The 18,588-nt window shown below is 36.3% G+C and overlaps 1 protein-coding gene across 3 annotated transcripts in view; it reads left to right on the top strand.

Annotated features, from left to right (window-relative positions):
* Positions 1–8,388: 8,388 nt before the first annotated feature.
* Positions 8,389–18,588, top strand: part of LOC150104537 (uncharacterized) — a 195,127-nt gene continuing 184,927 nt past the window's right edge. For 2 of the 3 annotated variants that reach the window (XM_090395742.1, XM_090395744.1), the window contains exons 1-2: positions 8,395–8,647; positions 9,987–10,054. The gene's annotated coding sequence lies outside the window, so the exon portion shown is untranslated. Of the gene's footprint in view, positions 8,648–9,986; positions 10,055–18,588 lie in introns of all 3 variants that reach the window. The other variant, XM_090395743.1, reaches the window with a different exon arrangement.

Genomic DNA, 18,588 nt, shown 5'->3' with positions numbered 1-18,588 from the left:
CTTGAAAGGGATAGCACGGCAGTGCTGGGGTTGTGGTGGTAGGCATTAAGCTTAACGGACTCATCAAGCTATAAAGTGCTGGAAAAAGGGACTATGACTGGAGAACAGTATTGCAACGAAGTTCTTCAGACATCATATTTGGTTGATTCTTGGTCCTGTAGGCGAAGAATTTTTTTTTTCTTTTTTTTTGGATGACAATGCCACACCACATCGTGCACGGGCAGTCGAGATACTGCTGAAGACCGAGGATATTAATTGGATCGAGTCGCCAAAATGCTACCCAGATCTCAACCCCAGAGAACACGTTTGGGTCTCAATAGGGAGATGCATTGTTGTTTGAAATTCCCTTCAGAAAACAAAGAAGGCCTTATGTTCTGAAGGAGAGTGGGCCAGTTTGCCTCAAGAACTCCTGAATCACTTTGTGCTAAGCGTGGTATGATGAGGGTGACCACCCAGCAAAAATATTTTATACCAACCTATGCAGGAACAAAAATGTAGTAAAGCTGACAAAAAAAAGTACTAAATTAACACATGTACGACAAATATGAAAAAAAAAGTCAGAAGTCACCTTATTAGTCATCTATGAGTCCAAGAGCTACAGTTGTCAATCATCATAACAGAAGAGTTCCAATTGTAACTAGCACTTAACATGTGTATTAACTTACAATATAATTTTTTGTCTCATTTTAGTATTTAAAATAATGTAACATTAAATTTTCAGTTATTTAATATGATATTTACATAAATGCAGGTGTTCCCACTTACAAGAAAAGCACTGGAAGTATTTATTCATTATTTTAGCAGATTTTGCTAAATTAATTAACTCTTCAGAAATAGAGAAATAGTAAAATCTGTAGCTGATAAATGTTTCAATTTTCCCTTTGTCAAAAGGAGTCCATTCATCAAGGGACTTTTTTTATAAGATTATATTTCATTGGGTGACATATACAGCCAAAGCACTTTTTATGAGATAGTTATATTTAGTGCATCCACACTGTATTTTTTTTAGCAATATCACTATCAGGAGCAACTTTTTCAATAGAGTTGGAAGAGTATCCATAAGTGCCAAAGGCAGATTGTGTTCTGCAACATATGCCCGTAATCTTAATTCTGCCTCTTTAATTTTTTTTCCGATTGATATTTTGAACTGGACTTAAACAAAGACATTGTACCCGGTGTGCTTATTTTAGATTCTACATTCTGCTTGTGTTTTGGAGTGTTTGCATGACGAATCATTAGACTTTTGCTACCATTAATGCTTATATCACAATATTTACAATAAGCAGTGTGTCCTTTACTTTTGCCTGAATTGATGCAGGATTTAAGAATGGGATCCTCCAACCATTCTTCTTTGAATTTTTCCTTATATGATTTTTTCATCTTTTTAGAAGAACCTTGTAAACCTGAATCTGAATTTGAATCATAACTAGCACCACTTTCTCTTTTATCTGAATTACCTGTGTCAGCAGTGGTTTCTTGTGAGAAGGAGAAGGATCAGCATTGAGATCTTCCTTTTCAATGGCTCATTTATGTACTTTACTAAATGATGCACCACACTTTTTCCAGTGAGATTTAGAATCAATTTTAAATTTAGAAAATTTTTCTTGCCACTTGTCCATGTTTAAAAGGAAAATCTAAATAATAGTATTTTTGATCAGAACTGAACAAGTTTTTGTTAATAAAATTAATAAAAACACTGGACTTCTTATATCGCGCGAGAAGTGTTTGAATAGCAAAGAATATATTTTCATTGGCGGGCTAATGCCAGTCGGATTGCGTGAGTATTGGATCATGGGGGAAGAGAAGGTTAGCGAACAGTGAAAAAAAAAGGAAAAAAAGAGAAATCATGCTTGTGTCACTGAATGTGACATATGGAGAGGTGGGAGAAAGAAAAATATTAAACTTATATGTCTACCTCTCATGATGTTATTATTATCAGCTAACGCCTTTTTGTTCCCATGTAGGCGAGGCCGTTTTTTAGCCCTGTCTAACTTTTAGAGACTGAGTGGGCAGTTCAATCTCCGCTGGTAGCCAATCAGAGATAGCTGGCCTAAGGCTATCACTAATTAATCGGCGCGCAGTGAAGAAGGCAGCTAGTAAGTGGCGCAATCTGGTGGTCCCTAACCCTAACACAATATATTTAATGTCTGAAAATAGTGTGGGTTCGACGGCCGATTTTCTTGAGTTTACGGGACGAAAAACCCGCTAGCCCGTGCCAGAGATTGACTAATTCTGGAACAGGTCGAGAAAAGGCTTAGAAAAAGTTCCTCTAGTCGGCGACTAGATTCGAACGCCTTTCATCGTGCGGTCAAATGCTGTAGAGTGCAAACGCCACTTCTACTGAGGTAAACAGGCCCACTGTTGTTGTTGTTGTTGTTCGGAAGGAAGGAAGGAAGAAAGTACTAGATCTGTCAGTGAACATACTATATCACAAAATTTATAAAATGTACTAGATCTAATACGAAAGTACTAGTGGTGGTCACCCTGGGTACGACAGGAGAGCTGTATCGCAGTTCGTGGTGGACATATTCCTTAATGAAATGTCTCTCCGCATAGTTTTCTGTAAACATTGTATATTACTTCCTTAACCACGCCCTCAGGAAATTTGTAACTTTTGCCAAAAAGGTCTTGCAATTTAATTTGTATGTCCGCGCAGTTAGCCGAGTGGTTACGCGCTACGCAACCATATGCCTGGGAAAGGAGTGTCCTGGGTTCGATTACCGTCGCTGACGTGAGGAGCTAAGGATCTTTCTGAGACATAGCCAAGTTAGCCGATCTTGGGCGTGGACTGCAGGGTTTTTCTCCCCATTTTATCTGGGGTTTTTCCTCCCGTTCTTACCGGTCTTAACCAGAACGCTTCACAGACAATTACACATGGTGTTCCCATTGAGCATGTGAGTAGTGAGTTAGGAAACCCAAAAATGGGAGGCCAAGGCCCTACATGGGGGTTGTAGTGCCAAAGAAGAAGAAGAATTTATTAATATGCTGGCAATAAATGTGTATCTACATTTGGCTGTATTCGTGAAATTTTTTCGGATAGAGGTAAAATTGTAGTTCGTCCTTAGCTTTTGGACACCAATATGATAGGACAACTTTAGCCATCACTGAACCGATGCAGTCGTTTAGGCACGGAAATCAAGCTGCTTCTATACAAAACGATAGACTAATGTTGTCGAGAAGTTCGTCAAGCTGGGGACACATGGCGGACTTAAACGTAAAAATAAACAAATAAGCAATAAATAATTGAGGAATGTACAGCTTTAATGAGAAGCCGATATTTCAGATATCGCAAACTTCCTATGCGAAAGGACGAATATTTATTTTATTTATTTTATTTTTATTTTATTTTTTTTTTGGCAAATGCACTCTTGTTTATTAATCTACCAGACAGTGGGCTACGATGAAGACGTGTTCAAGTAACAAAAGCCACAAAACAGTACTTTGAAGGTAAGTATGAAATACACTGCTAATTAGCCCGTAATATCGGACCAAGCGCTCACTTAACAAACTTAATTTACTTTTTTTTTCTTACAGAAACCAATTAAGAACCAAAGGTTAAATCTATCTTGCTAGAAGCGTTATCCGTTATGTTGGCAAACTTCAAACTTCTAAGCATTGCCATGGTTGCTTAGTGTGTTACAATGGTCCTGCAGCCAGTATCTACCCCCTCAGTCTTTATTGATAATCCAGTTCACGTCCATCAATGATGTTAAAGACATCTGGGAGAGTAAAACAGACAATTGTTGCTATTTCCTCTTCCTAAATACAGTACTGCTATTAATATCTGAAATAGTGTGTCATATTTTCCCTAGTGTCTGGTAGGGAGAAACTCTACTTACCAGTGTTAAATATTGACTCTTAAACCGATGAAAAACGCCCAGAAAAAATTTCTCTAGTCGGCCAATATAATTGAAATTAAAATGGTCTCACTACTGGCTTGTTCAACATTATTACTCCAGAGCCTTTTAGTATTGGAAAAGCTCTTAAGGCAAGATTAGGTACATGAGCTATATAAAAGTTAATTATTATTGCTTTGTGCTGCTGCTGTTTTTTTTTTATCCCCAGATTTATATCTTTCTCTTCACTGCTTTAGAAACTGTATATGCTATTCTCTCTCTCTCTCTCTCTCTCTCTCTCTCTCTCTAGTTGATAATCATATCTTTTTCATATGGTCAAACTACATGCATATTTGACAAACATTAGAATTTCCCATATCCTATAAACAAAAGCACATGTGTATGGATTTTTCAGCTTTAATAACAACTCAGGAACGAAGAGTTTCCGAAAAATAAGGTAACTTTTTTTCTCTTAATAACGGTGAAAGGGAAAGAGATTTATTTGATTTATTCGTATGGGATTCCCACTCCCCCTTTCTCCCTCCGTCGCTTTGGGGCGGACTGGTTTAGCCCTGCTAATGAGGAATTAGGTATATGTATTTCATGACTGTAGATCCATGTGTATTCACGAGGCCGGTTTGCCTGTTCTGAGCGACGAAAAACACGAGTTTCCGGATGAAAATCCTCCCTCTGCCACCCTATGAGACGAACTAACTCACCTTAAATCTAAAGAGATTAGAATCATTCATTCATTCATTCATTCATTCATTTCTTATGGTGATTCAACGGCCGTGAGCCCATTTTACGAGGAGTTACGGCACCACCACCTCAATCCCCCCTATTTTTATCCGGGCTCAAGACCGGCATAGCTCACAATTCAGACCTATGGCTGGAGGGATTGTCTTAAGTATTCCTGACTGTATCCGTGTGTGTTCCCGGGGCGGGTTTGCCTGCTTGTGGGATGAAAAACCCCATATAAACTGGGGAAAACCCTGCTGTCCACGCCCAAGACCGGGTAACTTGGCTATGGCTGAGGAAGATCCTTAAGCTCCTGATAGTCGACGGGAATCGAACCTAGGACACTCCTTCCACAGATATATGGTTGCGAAGCACATTGCAACTAGGCTAAACGCGCGGACAGAGATCACATAAAGGTTCCTCACGTCACGGACGGAAATCGGATCCAGGTCTTTCTGACCAAAGGAATTCGTCTATAGGAACTGAGCTATGGAGGGTCTAGGGAATGAGACAAAACATGGACAGATAAACCCGTTAATTATGTTCAAATAGGCCGTCATTGAAGAGTAACGCTACTTTCGCCTCACAACTAATTCCAGTTACATGATGGCGGTTATCGTGCGAGTGTGGTTGAAAACATGTGTCTGTGAACTATTCGTTTTTTGTAAGCAAATGGGACTTCACCAAGTGACATTCACGATAAACTGGTTGCTGTGTATGTGTCGGTGTCAAAGAAGCAAGCGTGTTTTTTGGTGCAATGAATTTAAAGCAGGCCCTGGTGACACTGAAGATCAGCATCAAGCGGGCAGGCCATCATCGAACAAGACAGAAGAAAACATTTTGCGTATTAAGAGCATCGTTCTTGAAGATTCTTTAGTGAAACTGCGTGAAATTGCACAAGTAGTGAACTTCAGTAAGTCCACTCTTTACGAAATTGTTCACGATCCTTCGCTTTCGAAACGCGTGCTTGCTCCTGCTGGGTGGACCCGACATTTGTCAGAGGAGTACAAGGTAACCAGTATGGGAATGTATCTGGAGAATCTGTTGCAAAACAGAGACATTGACGAGGATTTCCTCGCTCGTCTAATCACAGGAGACGAAATGTTGGTTCATCACTTTACACGGGACAGCAAACAAGACTCCTTGACTTAGAAGCATCCACCATCTCCTACATGCAAAAAATTCAAAACTGTTCCCACTGTCCGAAAAGTCATGGTCACAGTGTTATAGGATCGCGAAAGTGTTCTCTTGGTGGATTCTCGCCGAATGGAGGAATAATCAATGCAGAGCTTTACTGCGCAACGTTGGCTTTCACACCGCTTGTCAAGAACAAGCGGCGTGATGTGATTTTCGTGCATGACAACGCAACTCCGCCCACTGCATACACCACTTGTAAGTGGTTGCGCTGTAATTAATTGTTGGAAAATTGCTATATCAGTCCCCCTACAGCGTAAACTTAGTGCCTTCAGACTTCCATTTGTTCGGCTCCCAGAAGAAACACCTTTCTAGAAGGTATTAGACTACTGATGAGGAGGTTTATCAGGCAGTAAGATGTTGGTTTCTGGGTGTGGTCATGGACATATTCAGTGCTGGTATATAAACTGAAGTATCGTTGAGACAAGTGCATCAATAAATATGGAAAGTTTGTGAAGCATTGTACGTTCACTTATTTCTTGAAGTATTTCAACTTCGTATTATTAAACTTTCTCGAGAAAAAATGTGTTATCTTACTTTTCGGAAATCCGTCGTATGTGATTCCTTATTACTTTGATTTTATTCCCTTTATGATGAACGTTTCTTTTCATTGGGTATGCTGTGATGCATATTTTGTGGGCCCATAACATTCCATACCAGTTCAACTTATTTCCCAATTACAGATAAATAATTTTTTGAGATAATGTTTATTCGGTATGAAATATGAGCATGTTAGCGGATAAAGGGGAGAGTTAGACAAACAAACAAACACACACACACATTGTGTGTGTGTGTGTGTGTGTGTGTGTGTGTGTGTGTGTGTGTGTGTGTGTGTGTGTGTGTGTGTGTGTGTGTGTGTGTGTGTGTGTGTGTGTGTGTGTGTGTGTGTGTGTGTGTGTGTGTGTGTGTGTGTGTGTGTGTGTGTGCGTGTGTGTTTGTCTGTCTGTCTGTCTGTGAAGAATTAGTTAGCTTATTCGCAATCCAAATCTTTGGATTATGGAGAGATCAGGATATTGCTTAGAAGATACAAAGACTTGGTATCGTGACATTACATGAGGGGCAGAGGCAAGAACTCCGAACATGTTATTGAGGTAAGGAAGAAAGAAAGAGAAACAACATAAAAAGTTGGTTGGTTGTTCAGATTTTATATTATTCTTATACGGGAAGATCAACATATTGCACAAAATATAGAAGTTAGTAACCAAGGTCATTTTTGATTGTGGAATGTGGTGATAAGAAATGTAAGCTACTGAGTTTGCTGAATAAAAAGAAAATTATGTTAGAGACATGTTGGTTAGTGAGAGGATTACATAAGGGCAATAGAATGCTTTTTATGATGAGAGTACGAGGGTGAGACAATGGTCTCTTTCTGGAAGCTCAGCATGGGTGTGGCCAGAGGTAGTGTAGAGTAGATGTTTCACGTTCGGAAATAAATAGAATATTGCATGAGTGGTTGAGAAGGAATTGATCAAGGAATTTAATGGAAGGTATAACAAGCAGAGAAAATGATAGTTAATGATAGAGAATGATGCCACAAATGATTTTGAGATTCTCTGAAGTTTTGGCAACAACAATAATAATATCAGAAGGTTGGAAACATAACGTACTCCATGGTCAATATTTGAGAGATATTGAAGGGGAAGTAGACAGTCGCTTAACTTGGCAATGGCTTGAAGAAAAAGACAGGTCTGATATTTGCTGCTCAAGAACAAGCACTACCAACGAATGCAATAAAGGGAAAGACTGAAATTACTTGTAATGATAGAAAATGCCAGCTGTTGAGAGATAAAGAAGAAACAATGGATACCTAGTTAATTCTTGCAGCAAGGTTGCCCATACAGACTATAAACATGGTTAGGTAGCAAAAGGCATACACTGGAGCTTGTGCGGGAAATACGGTTTCTCAACTTGTAAAATCCCTTGGGAATACGCTCAAAAATGTATTTAAAATGAAAATATCAAGATATGGGACATTAAAATTCAAATAGATGGGCATCCTGAGCGTAATCTGCCAGACATCACTGTAGTTGAACAACAACAACAGGTGCGGTTTACTGATATCTCAATACCAGGGGGTGGTAGAGTAGAAGAAAAAGTGCATGAAAAACTGACCAAATATAGGTCTGGAGATTGAAATTCAACGACCTTTGGAACAAGAAAGCAACAAGTTCCAGTTGTTATAAGCACTAGGAGCAATACAAAGAACATTTATGAAAAATCTGGAAAAGTTGGGCCTCCCAGATATAACACGGTTTCAACTCCAGAAAACTGCACCTTTAGTGCACATTTCACATTTTTCGATGATATCTAGTCAATTCCTAGGCTTTGGGTAGGGCCTGAATTAACTCATTTGCCAGTTATCAATATTCTGTTTCATGCTTCTTGTCACTTTTTGACTGTGAACGCTGTTAATTGGATGTAATAATAATAATAATAATAATAATAATAATAATAATAATAATAATAATATCAAGCTTTTTTTTTCGTATACTACTTACAAAACTGATATGCTTTTCTGTTACGTTATGCGGATTTTTAAAATAATATATTAAATCAAACAACTAAGAGTGGCCTGGATGGGTTATTTATTTATTATCTTAATTTCTTGCTTAGCAGTAATGGAAGCTTGGGTTCGCTGTTTTTGATACTTTTTGCGCGAGTAATGGCACATGAATTGTAGATGTTGGATGGTTGGTTAAGCCGTGGTGCAGTTTTTTTCTTTTTGGATATGTATTAAAATTTCTCAGCATTTGTTACGATATTATGTAGAATTCTATCAGTTATATACGTTCTAATTTAGGTTTTGTTTGGTCTTGTAATTAAACTAACAGCAAATGGCTGTCAACCGAGCAGGTTTCATATATGTTCACAATGAACAGGTAGTTATTTCACTTGGCGGTATTTGCAAACCGATAGTGCTAAATGTAATATACTGTTGTTCTCTAATCAAGAGCTATAAGTAAGGGATGGTAATTTTTGAAGATAATTATGACCTTTCCTAAATCACATAACACTTGAGAAAAGGAGGGATCCTTTTGTGATTGTAGTGAGAATTCATTTTATGTAGCTTTGTGCGACAGATTTTCAACAAATCTGAAATGTAGCGTTACATAATTGGATGACACCTTACAGAAACCCTCAAAATTGCTTTCTCTATTAATGTATTTATTCATTTGGGTCTTCTGACTCCATAGAGATAATTATAATGGTAATAATAGAAGAAGACAATAACTGATGCATCACTGATCAGAAAGAAAATTAACAAAAAGTTAAAAAAAAAAAAAAGTAAAGATTTAAGATTTCTGCATCAATATTTCACTATCATAGATACATTGACATCCAAGATTTTGAGTATTTAAATGAAAACACTGAAATTATATGGTCTCTGCATAGAGAACATAATTACTACCTTTGCTGAGAGATGTCCCAGTATCTTTGACGCTTGCAAGTGCAGCCAGCGTGCTTTAAAAAGTTATAGCCTGCAGCACTATGTAATTAACATACATAAGACACTAGCCTTAGCCTGAGTCACTTTGGCCATAAATCTAAATAAACCAAGCCAAACTGCCTACAGCCACTTCGATACATGGGATTATCACAAAATTTCTTTGTAGCAAGTGTTGTAGCTGTGTTATACTGTTAATTCTTTTAATAGCTTTGTGTATTGAAATCACCTCAGGTAATGTAACAACTGTGAGAGACATCCTCCATGTTCTTGCTACAATTCATCCAAGCTCTCCTTACTACACATGTGCATCAAGTTTTCATTGTGAATATTAAAAAACATATGATCAGTGAAGTCCTGTTTTTGAAATTATGTTGATTAGTTTAAATATTTATTAAATAATTTAAATTCTTGTATGTGTGTGACTATTAGTTTTTTTGTCTGTTTTGCAAACAAGTACTCATGTCAGCATACATCACCTCCTGTCATAATTCTTCCATGGCTGCTTCGAAAACTAATATATACAAATTCTTACAGTATTACATTGATAATTTTCAATTGCAAAAACTAGAAAACAAGATCTTATTTAAAATACTGTTTTTTTATATAAATGCTAATATGTAAAGAGATTGCTGATAAATAAATGGACTTTAAAATAACAATTTTTTAAGGACTTATTCATTTTTTTGGTATATTCCTTTCAGCAATAATTTAGTAATATAAAAACTTCTGCAAAGGAACATACTGAAAATTAATTCATGTTTTGTTTTCAGGGCATTAAATGTTTGGTTACTTCAGAAAGGCAGAATTGATGTTGAACACCACAATTGGTTAGAAAAAAGTGAGTTATTTTTCCTAATCAGCTTAGTTTTTGGAAACATTTACTATGTAACCAATATGATATGCCCAGTTTCTCCCCTCATATTTTATTTTTTTAGTTTTATTTATTTTGTAGTAAAAAATGATCCTAATAAAACACACATAACCACTTATTCCTCATTTTATGATAGAATTTGATATAGCCAATGGTTTGAACAAATAAAGCTGGTTTATTATTATTATTATTATTTTAAAGCTAAATAATTAATTTTGCTGTCTACTTCATAATTTTTGCCTGTATTTAAAAGATTTGCAAATATGCAAATTGAATACTGGATAATATGAAATACTTATTCATTAATATCATTTGGGCACATAGTGATAACCTGATATTATTTAATGGAAAATATAATGCTTATTCATGTATTCACCAACGTGGTTACAGTAGTCTTGTAAGAAGAGAGCTCCACCAAGTTCTTATATCAGTGGTGGTACTTAGACACTTATGTTCTAGTTGGTGTAGCAGAGCCAGCGAAGGATATGTGATTATTGTGCATTAAGATTATTTATAATTAAGAGTATATTGTACAAAATTATAGTGTAATGTTATATGGTATGTAACATTACACGTTTTAGTACTGTATACCAGGGGCGAATATTCTGGGTGTGCTTGGTGTGCAGTGCTCATCCACCAAATAGCAATATCACTGATATTATATTTTCGCATTTATTCCCGTTAAAGATTCCCCTAATTGTTTCCAGATTCGTAGGATTCCTAAAAGTAAACATAATATACTAATGCTTCATGAAGAGGACACTTTCAACGCGTAAACATTGCATCGCAATGTTTACGTGTTGGGTGTGTGTTCAGAATACATACACCTTTGAGCCCTTTGAAAAGATTTACAGATGGCTCAATGGATCAAATTTTTAATGTTCTAGTAGTTTTAAACCGCTTAGCAGCCGAGTTAAGGTGAGCTCTGAGATAATAATAATAGCACGTAGAAACTATGATTGGTTATTGTGACAACCAATTTACTTGAATGTTACCATTTATCATGAGTTGCTGTTTTTGTTTTCTGAGTTTGATCTGCTTTGCTTGCCTGAAGTGTGAACTGACGTGGTAGGCAAGTGTTTATATATGATATAGACAAGTTTTTAATATATAATTTGTGATAAATTTATAATTTTTTTGCCCATATTTATGATGTGAAACAGTATTGTAGTCGAATGAGGTAAGCCTCTTCCTCCTCTTCCAAATTTTACACCTTTGATTAATTCCAATATACCAAACAAATATAGCATTCTCCTTCATTATTGATTGCTAATATACAGTATCTTCAAGCAAACACATTGTCCCTCTCTCTGCACAGATTTGGTTGCAATTAATTGATAAAGTATTCAAAATTATCCTACAATTAATTGCATTAGACCAATTAAGATTATTATTATTATATGATACCTCCAGGTAGTCCAAAGACTCATCAAGGGAGGACACCTGCTCTACAACTCTCCGTCTTCACCACTCAATCCACCAACTACAGCGAACCTCATCATCTACACCAGTGACATCTACTGACCATCACAACTGCTAGTATTTTCACAGACAATCACAAACATCCATGCCCATGGCAGGATTTGAACCTGCTGTCTTTTGGCTGGAGAGCAGATACACTAACCACTCGGCCAAACACACCGACAAGATGAGCACTGATGTGCTATAAATTTTTAAAACTCTCATGTTTATGACATGAATGACAGAATTTGTGAAATTAATGTTATCGTTTTTCTGGAGTGCTCATTCATTTATGAGGCTTATTCACATGCCGTGAAACACTCATCTTCTTGTCCATGATGAGTGAGAATTTTCAATTAAGTAAAATATCAGGAGTTTAATATTGTCAGTTTTATTTAAGTAGTGCTTATTCTGTTCCAGACTGTAAACAGTTTTTTGTATATTGTTTTTACTTGGACATGCTAGTAATTGCAAACATCCATGCCGTGGTATGTAACATTGCCCCAAATGTTACATACCACGTTCACCAAACACTATCTTGTATACAGCTAATTTAGTGTTTTGACTAATTTCTTTCTTATTCCATATAAATTTATTCAGCTGAATTTACAAATGCTTGTTTTGTCAATTATCATTGAATTTCTCATCATCAAATTCCTGATATATATCCTCAGGGGCATACAGGATAATTATGATAGTACAACATGAAAAAGTTATGCCATTACTAACTTCCGATCAATAATTTTCCTCCAAATTAATCTGTTATCTGTCAAGACTCTAATATTATCAGTTGTTGCATATGTAGATGTTGCATATTTTCTATTATGTTCTTCGGTTAACTTTTTTTATTATTATTACCCCAAGACCTCATGAAGTCAAAGACTCATCTGGGAGGTCCTTTTATCACACACACACACAGTTCATCATACCATGCCTTGAACACATTCAAACTCCTTGCAGACACCACACTCTCACGCAAGGCATTCCAATCATTCACAACTCTGCACAAAAAAAACCTGTCCCTCACTCCCCTACTCACACCCTCTTTATACAGTTTCCAGGTATGACCTCTAGTTCTCCCATGATCTCCCACTATTTTCTGTAGAACTTCTCCAGCATTGATCTTATAACAACCCCTTACCAACTTGTAGGTCTCTATCATATCTCCCCCTCTTCCTCCTGTCCACCAGACTCTGCAAATTACATCTTCTCAATCTTTCCTCATACTCGACATTCCGGAGGTCAGAAACTACCTTAGTCAATCACCTTTGGACGCTTTCCAGCAGATTTGGTCACCTGAAAACCAGGTGACCAAATCTGGGCACAATAGTCCATGTGTGGCCTAATCAAAGCCTTATACAACGGAACAAGAATCTCCCTACTTCTACACGTCAGTGTCCTCCTCATCATTCCCAGAAGCCTTTGTGTTGTCTTCACAATTTTGGCTATGTCCCCTAAATTTCAGATCCTTATCCACTATCATCCCTAGATCTCTTATTTCTTCCACCTCCAACGATATATCCTCACCAAGCATAAATTTTGCATCCCATCTTTGTTTTCCAAAGTTTTTCCAAAGAAGATGTACATCTTCTCCTATTACTGGTATACCAACCTCTTCTTCTAAAATATGTTTTCCTTGTCTGAAGTCGAAGTGACATTATTTTCCTTTGGTGTAATTCCTAATTACTTTTGCGATTTTTTCTCTAAATTCTGTGATGCTAATGTTTTTATCAGTAACTCGCTTATATACTATAAAAGCGTTCACCACAACAGAACCTTAAAGAATTTCAACTGCGAGTTTTCGGTACCATTTCACACTTCTTCGAAGACAAGAAGCATAGGCTTTTACCTGATTGGATAGATCAATAAAACTTTTGCTTTTGTTGTAGTCTATAATAGCTTCCGGCTTTTGCTGGAAGCTATTATAGACTATAACAAAGACTATATTTGTTTGTGTGTTTTGTTGATAACATAAGGACTTTGTTTATTGCACCATTTTATTACCACCACTACCACCACCACCACCCCTGTGTCACTTTCTTTACTAATTATTTCACCCTTTTTCAATTTCTTCTGGATAACATCCTGTAGAATTCCCTTTAGATTTTTTCTCAAAGTGCCTACAAGTTGTGTTTGTCTATTCAAAAGTTTGTGTGCTAATTCAATACTGGTATAATAATTATCTACATATATTGTGCATCCATGGTCAAGTAGATTCTCACAAAGTCCCATAACAATTGAAGTTGGAACACTATTAGTGGTATTGGTCTTTTTTGCACTGCAGTATATCTTGAAAGCATATGTATATCCATCTTCAATACACAATTTGAATAGTTTTATGCCAAATTTTTGTCGTTTATTCTTGATGTACTGACGAAAGGCAAAACGACCTTGGAAAGGAACTAAAGTTTCATCTACGCAAATATTACTTGAAGGTGTCATTATTTTCTGGAAATTTTTTCTTATATGATTTATGAGAGGTGTAATTTTATAAAGTCTTTCAGAAGTATTTCCACTTTTGTCTGTGAAGTACCAGTTACTGAGAAGAAGATCGAACCTATTCCTTGACATAACTTGTTTGATTTCTGTAGAATAGAGGATGTTATTTGACCAATAACACTCTAATTTTGGCATCTGCACTAAACCGAACCAAATTTGCAGACTCAAAAATATCTTCATTTCATTGGGATTTGTGTTTTTCCACTTTCTTATCCTTGCTTTTGGTAAAATTGTCTTACTGAGTTTTTGAAGAGCGTATCTGTTAGTTTCTTGCACCATTAGGTCCAGCAGTCCTTCATCAACAAACATCAAAAAGAAGTCTACAGGCTGTTTATCGTGCATTTCTTCAATAACATTTTGTTTTATTCCAAAATTATTATCCACAAACCGAAAATGTTTTAGATTATCACCTGTAATTTCATTCCGTTGTAGGTCGGTTGAATTCACATTTCCAAGTATTTCATCTGAGGAAGAATCATTAGTCAAATGCAGATTTCTTATAACATCATCAATTGTTCATTCTACCGGATGAACAGCAGTCAACTGAGATGTACTAGGAGCGAAAACTTCGGTATTACCAGTTGTAGATACTTTTATTCTCTTTCTAGCAATGAGAGAATCAGAATCTGAAGACACAGAACTAAGATCACTTCTGTTGTAACTTTACAACGAATATTCGTATGGTTCGTCATCAGATAGAACTTCATTTATCAAGGCTTCTAAATGACGTTGCTCTTTTTCGTAGTCTCTCATTTTAGGGTAATTTATAACAATATTTATCACTAAAACAAATTTATTCCTCCGGACAAAACACTGAACGTATATAACTGTTTGTACGTGTCATAGATATGCAAGTTTGAACCTTGTGTGAAGTATGAATCATGTGTGCACCGCTCAGCCCAGTCCCGGGGTTGGCAACCTTTTGAGTCGGAAGAGTCAAAAATTACAATTTACAAAATTTCAAAGTTTTTAAAGAGCCACAAAATTTTAAAAAGTTTTTAAAGAGCCACAAGATCTTATTGTCTTCAAGGCATTTTTGCACGGCATTCGCTATATCTTCCCCTCTAGTTTGTTAGATACTACAAATATTAGATACTTAGTTTACGAGTAAAGGTGTTATGCCCAGCTATGCCGAAATCAATGAAAATTGCCAAACATATAAACTTCCGAGAGCTTCCGACGGACTGACGACAGTGACGATGCGTGTCACGGGGGAGGGGTGCGGTGAAAAGCGAGTACAAGTGGCTGAGAGATAGAATCGGTGCCTAATCCTCGTTAATCGATTCAGAACGATTTTTTAATTTTTTTTTTTTTTTTGATAAAATAAATAATATTTGCGTATGGAACTAAAGAGCCACAGCTTCTCATCCAAAGAGCCACATGTGGCTCGCGAGCTGCAGGTTGCCGACCCCTGGCCCAGTCAGTAAAAAAATTCTCAGGCCGTGCAGTACACACGTGATTCGCACTTAACAGATTATTTAGCTGCATGAAATAGATAAAAAATCATAAAATATGATTATTTTATGATTTTTTAACATTACAAAATCATAAGATAATCATAAACCGGGGATTACAAAATTTTTTAACATTATGGCAGTCAATGTGTTAATAATAATACAGATAATGAATAACAGTGTTGATGATGTGCACTTTTGTTGCACACCTGATTTTACTTCAAACCATTTACCTGTACCTCCTTCAATTCTAACTCCTGACCTGAAGCTTAATCAGAGACTATGTATTGCTTGATATAATGTCCCATTTACACCATATAACTGTAGCGTTTTGAAGTGCTTTCCTCTTGGCAACTTGTCATATGCCTTTTCCAGATCGACAAAACTTAAATACAAATGCTGTTATATTCCCAAAATTTCTCAACTATTTCTCTTAAAGTGAAAATCTGATCCTGACAGCATCTATTTGGTCTGAATCCAGTTGCTTCTTCGCCATGCTTCTCTCCTACAGTTTTTCTAAGCCATTCTCAAATATATTTGAATAAATCTTACCTTGGAAATATCTCTATAAATCTCATATTCAGTTTTATTTTCCTCTTTATAGATGGGTAAGAAGAGTGCTTTGTTCCAAATCCTTTGGAATTCGCCCCTCTGACCATGCCTTCTGAATTATGCAATGCAGTCACGATAAAACTTTCATACCTTCATATTTGAGCATTTTTGGCCAAATTTCATCTACTCCCACTGCCTTTCCACATTTCAGGTTTTTGATTACTTTTTCTACTTCAAGTATGGATATGTATTCCTGACGTCATTCCTGTTTGGAGTTTTCTACCATACTAACGCTACTTGTTTCATTTAGCAATCTTTCAGAGTAATTACTCCAGATAGATGATCTTTATCTTCAGTTTTCATGTCACCTTGATCATCTATGATTCCTTTTACAGTATTCTTTCCTCCATTTCTAAGCTTTTTAAATAGCCTCCAGAATATTTTGCCACTTTCCTGATATTTATTTTCTATGTTTTTACCAGTCTTCCCATCACTTTTGTTTAGCTAGTTTTACACAGTGCTTCACTTTCTTAGTTTTTCCTCTGTATTCTGTAAGTGCACAAGCTGACATGCTTGCTAGGAATGTTCTTTATTCTTTTTCTGGACTGCCTCTTTAACTTTCTGAGTCCACCATAAAGTTAAGATTTTTCTAGCCTTACAGATAACCTCACCACTGCCTTTCTGGCTGAATAAATCAGTGTTTTCTATAAGGATAGAAAAATCAGAACTCCATGGTAGACTCAGGAAGTTTGTCATTGATTTTATTGTAATGCAATATGAGAAGAACTGCAAAATACACATTATTAGATCAAAAAAGGAACGAAGACATTTTAAAAGAACTAAAAACAAAATGAATAGAAAAAAAACTAAACAATTATAAACAAAAATGGATTGGACATGTAAACCAAATGGCCAACACCCGACATCCTAAACAAATACTAAAATATAAGCTAATTGGAAAGATAAGGCAGGGTAGACCAAAAAAAAAAGGATATTGGATGGATAATGAGACCAGAACAGGCCAATATGGTCTATACCTGTAATTAGTTTTATGATGCAATATGACCATTAGGAAGATAGCATATGTATGTATCATTTTATCTTTGGGGAGGACTCTAGCATACTGCAAAGTAACCATTTAATCATGACAAGGCAATGTGAAATAGATATGCGGCAGACAGCAATAACTAACTTATTTCTTACTCATCGAGAGAATATACAGAATTTGAACTATTAATAGTGGATAGAGAGAGAGAGAGGCTGCATTTTAATGGATATGGCATTAGGAGCAAGGAAAAATTACTTGTTGGGATGCCTAATGCAGAGAGTCAGGGAAATGAGATCATGGGAATAATGGTGAGACTGTGTGTGAAAGTTCAGCTGTGGTATGCGAATGTAATAAAGATATGAATGGCATTTAACATGGTTATGCATCTGGTGAAAGGTCAGAAATGTACAATTTCAATTTAGACCATTTGAGTGTTTGGAGAGGGGAAAAGAGAAAGTTGTACAAGGACAAACAGATTGCATGTCTAAGTATATAAAAACAGTCAAGTGGTAATTTATGTCTTTGCAGAAATGCCAGAAACATCTGGAACAAAGAGGTTGAGTTCATTTCTTTATTGACTATGTTGTGGTCTAACATTTTTGTCATTAGTGCAAGTTGGCAATCAGAATCATATATTGTAACTGGGATCAAGTGTAAAGGGTGTAGTATTTTTATGAGTGAAAAGAAATAGGACAGGAGGTGAGGTATAAGTCTAAGTCCGCTTAGAGTAAAAATCCATGAAAGCAATAATGTTTCGTGTAGCAGTGAGTTAAATGATGTGGTGTGCAGTAAATTTCAGGATGAAATATATGGTGGGATGTTGCTACAGACTTGGTGATTCAGTTGCAGGGATGATGAAATATCACCAAATTACCCTGATGGTACTAAATGAGTGATCGTTATGGGTGACTTTATCCAAACATTTATTGGGTAGAAAAGACATCTCATGTTATATGCTGTGTTTACATGCTGAACTTGCAGAGCTGGAAATGGTGACGAATTCTATCCAAGTCCCATGGTATTGGTTATTGAATGGGAAATATATCAACATACATGGAAAGCTTTGAAAAAGTGCTTATTAGTGCTGTATTTGAATGTATCCCTTGAGTTTGAAGAATAAATAAGGTGGAAGCGAAATTGGATGTGCAATCTTTTTATGCAAAAAGATCCATAAGACGAAGATAATGTGGAAGGAATATCATGAGAATAAGAGTGAATGGAGTTATGAAATATATAAAGCGTAGACCATTAAAGTAATAAATATTGTATGGAAAGCTAAATTGGATTATGAAAAGACATTGACTATGCGGGCTAAAAGCAATCTAAATAATTTTATCATTGTGCTGCAAAGTATAAGGAAGAATGAATGTGAAAGAATAACTTTATTGAATGCAGATAGTACTCTTTCGTCAGAAGTTAATGAGATAGTTCAATTGATGAGTGCTCCCTTTGCTAAGATATATCAACCAGATGTATGTAACATGATG

This window comes from Typopeltis vanoorti, chromosome 7, assembly GCF_054136105.1.
Source record: "Typopeltis vanoorti isolate ZY-2024b chromosome 7, IOZ_Tvanoo_1.0, whole genome shotgun sequence".
NCBI lineage: Eukaryota > Metazoa > Arthropoda > Arachnida > Uropygi > Thelyphonidae > Typopeltis > Typopeltis vanoorti.
The sequence above is the reverse complement of the archived record's forward strand: the minus strand, read 5'-3'. Positions and strand labels throughout refer to the sequence as shown.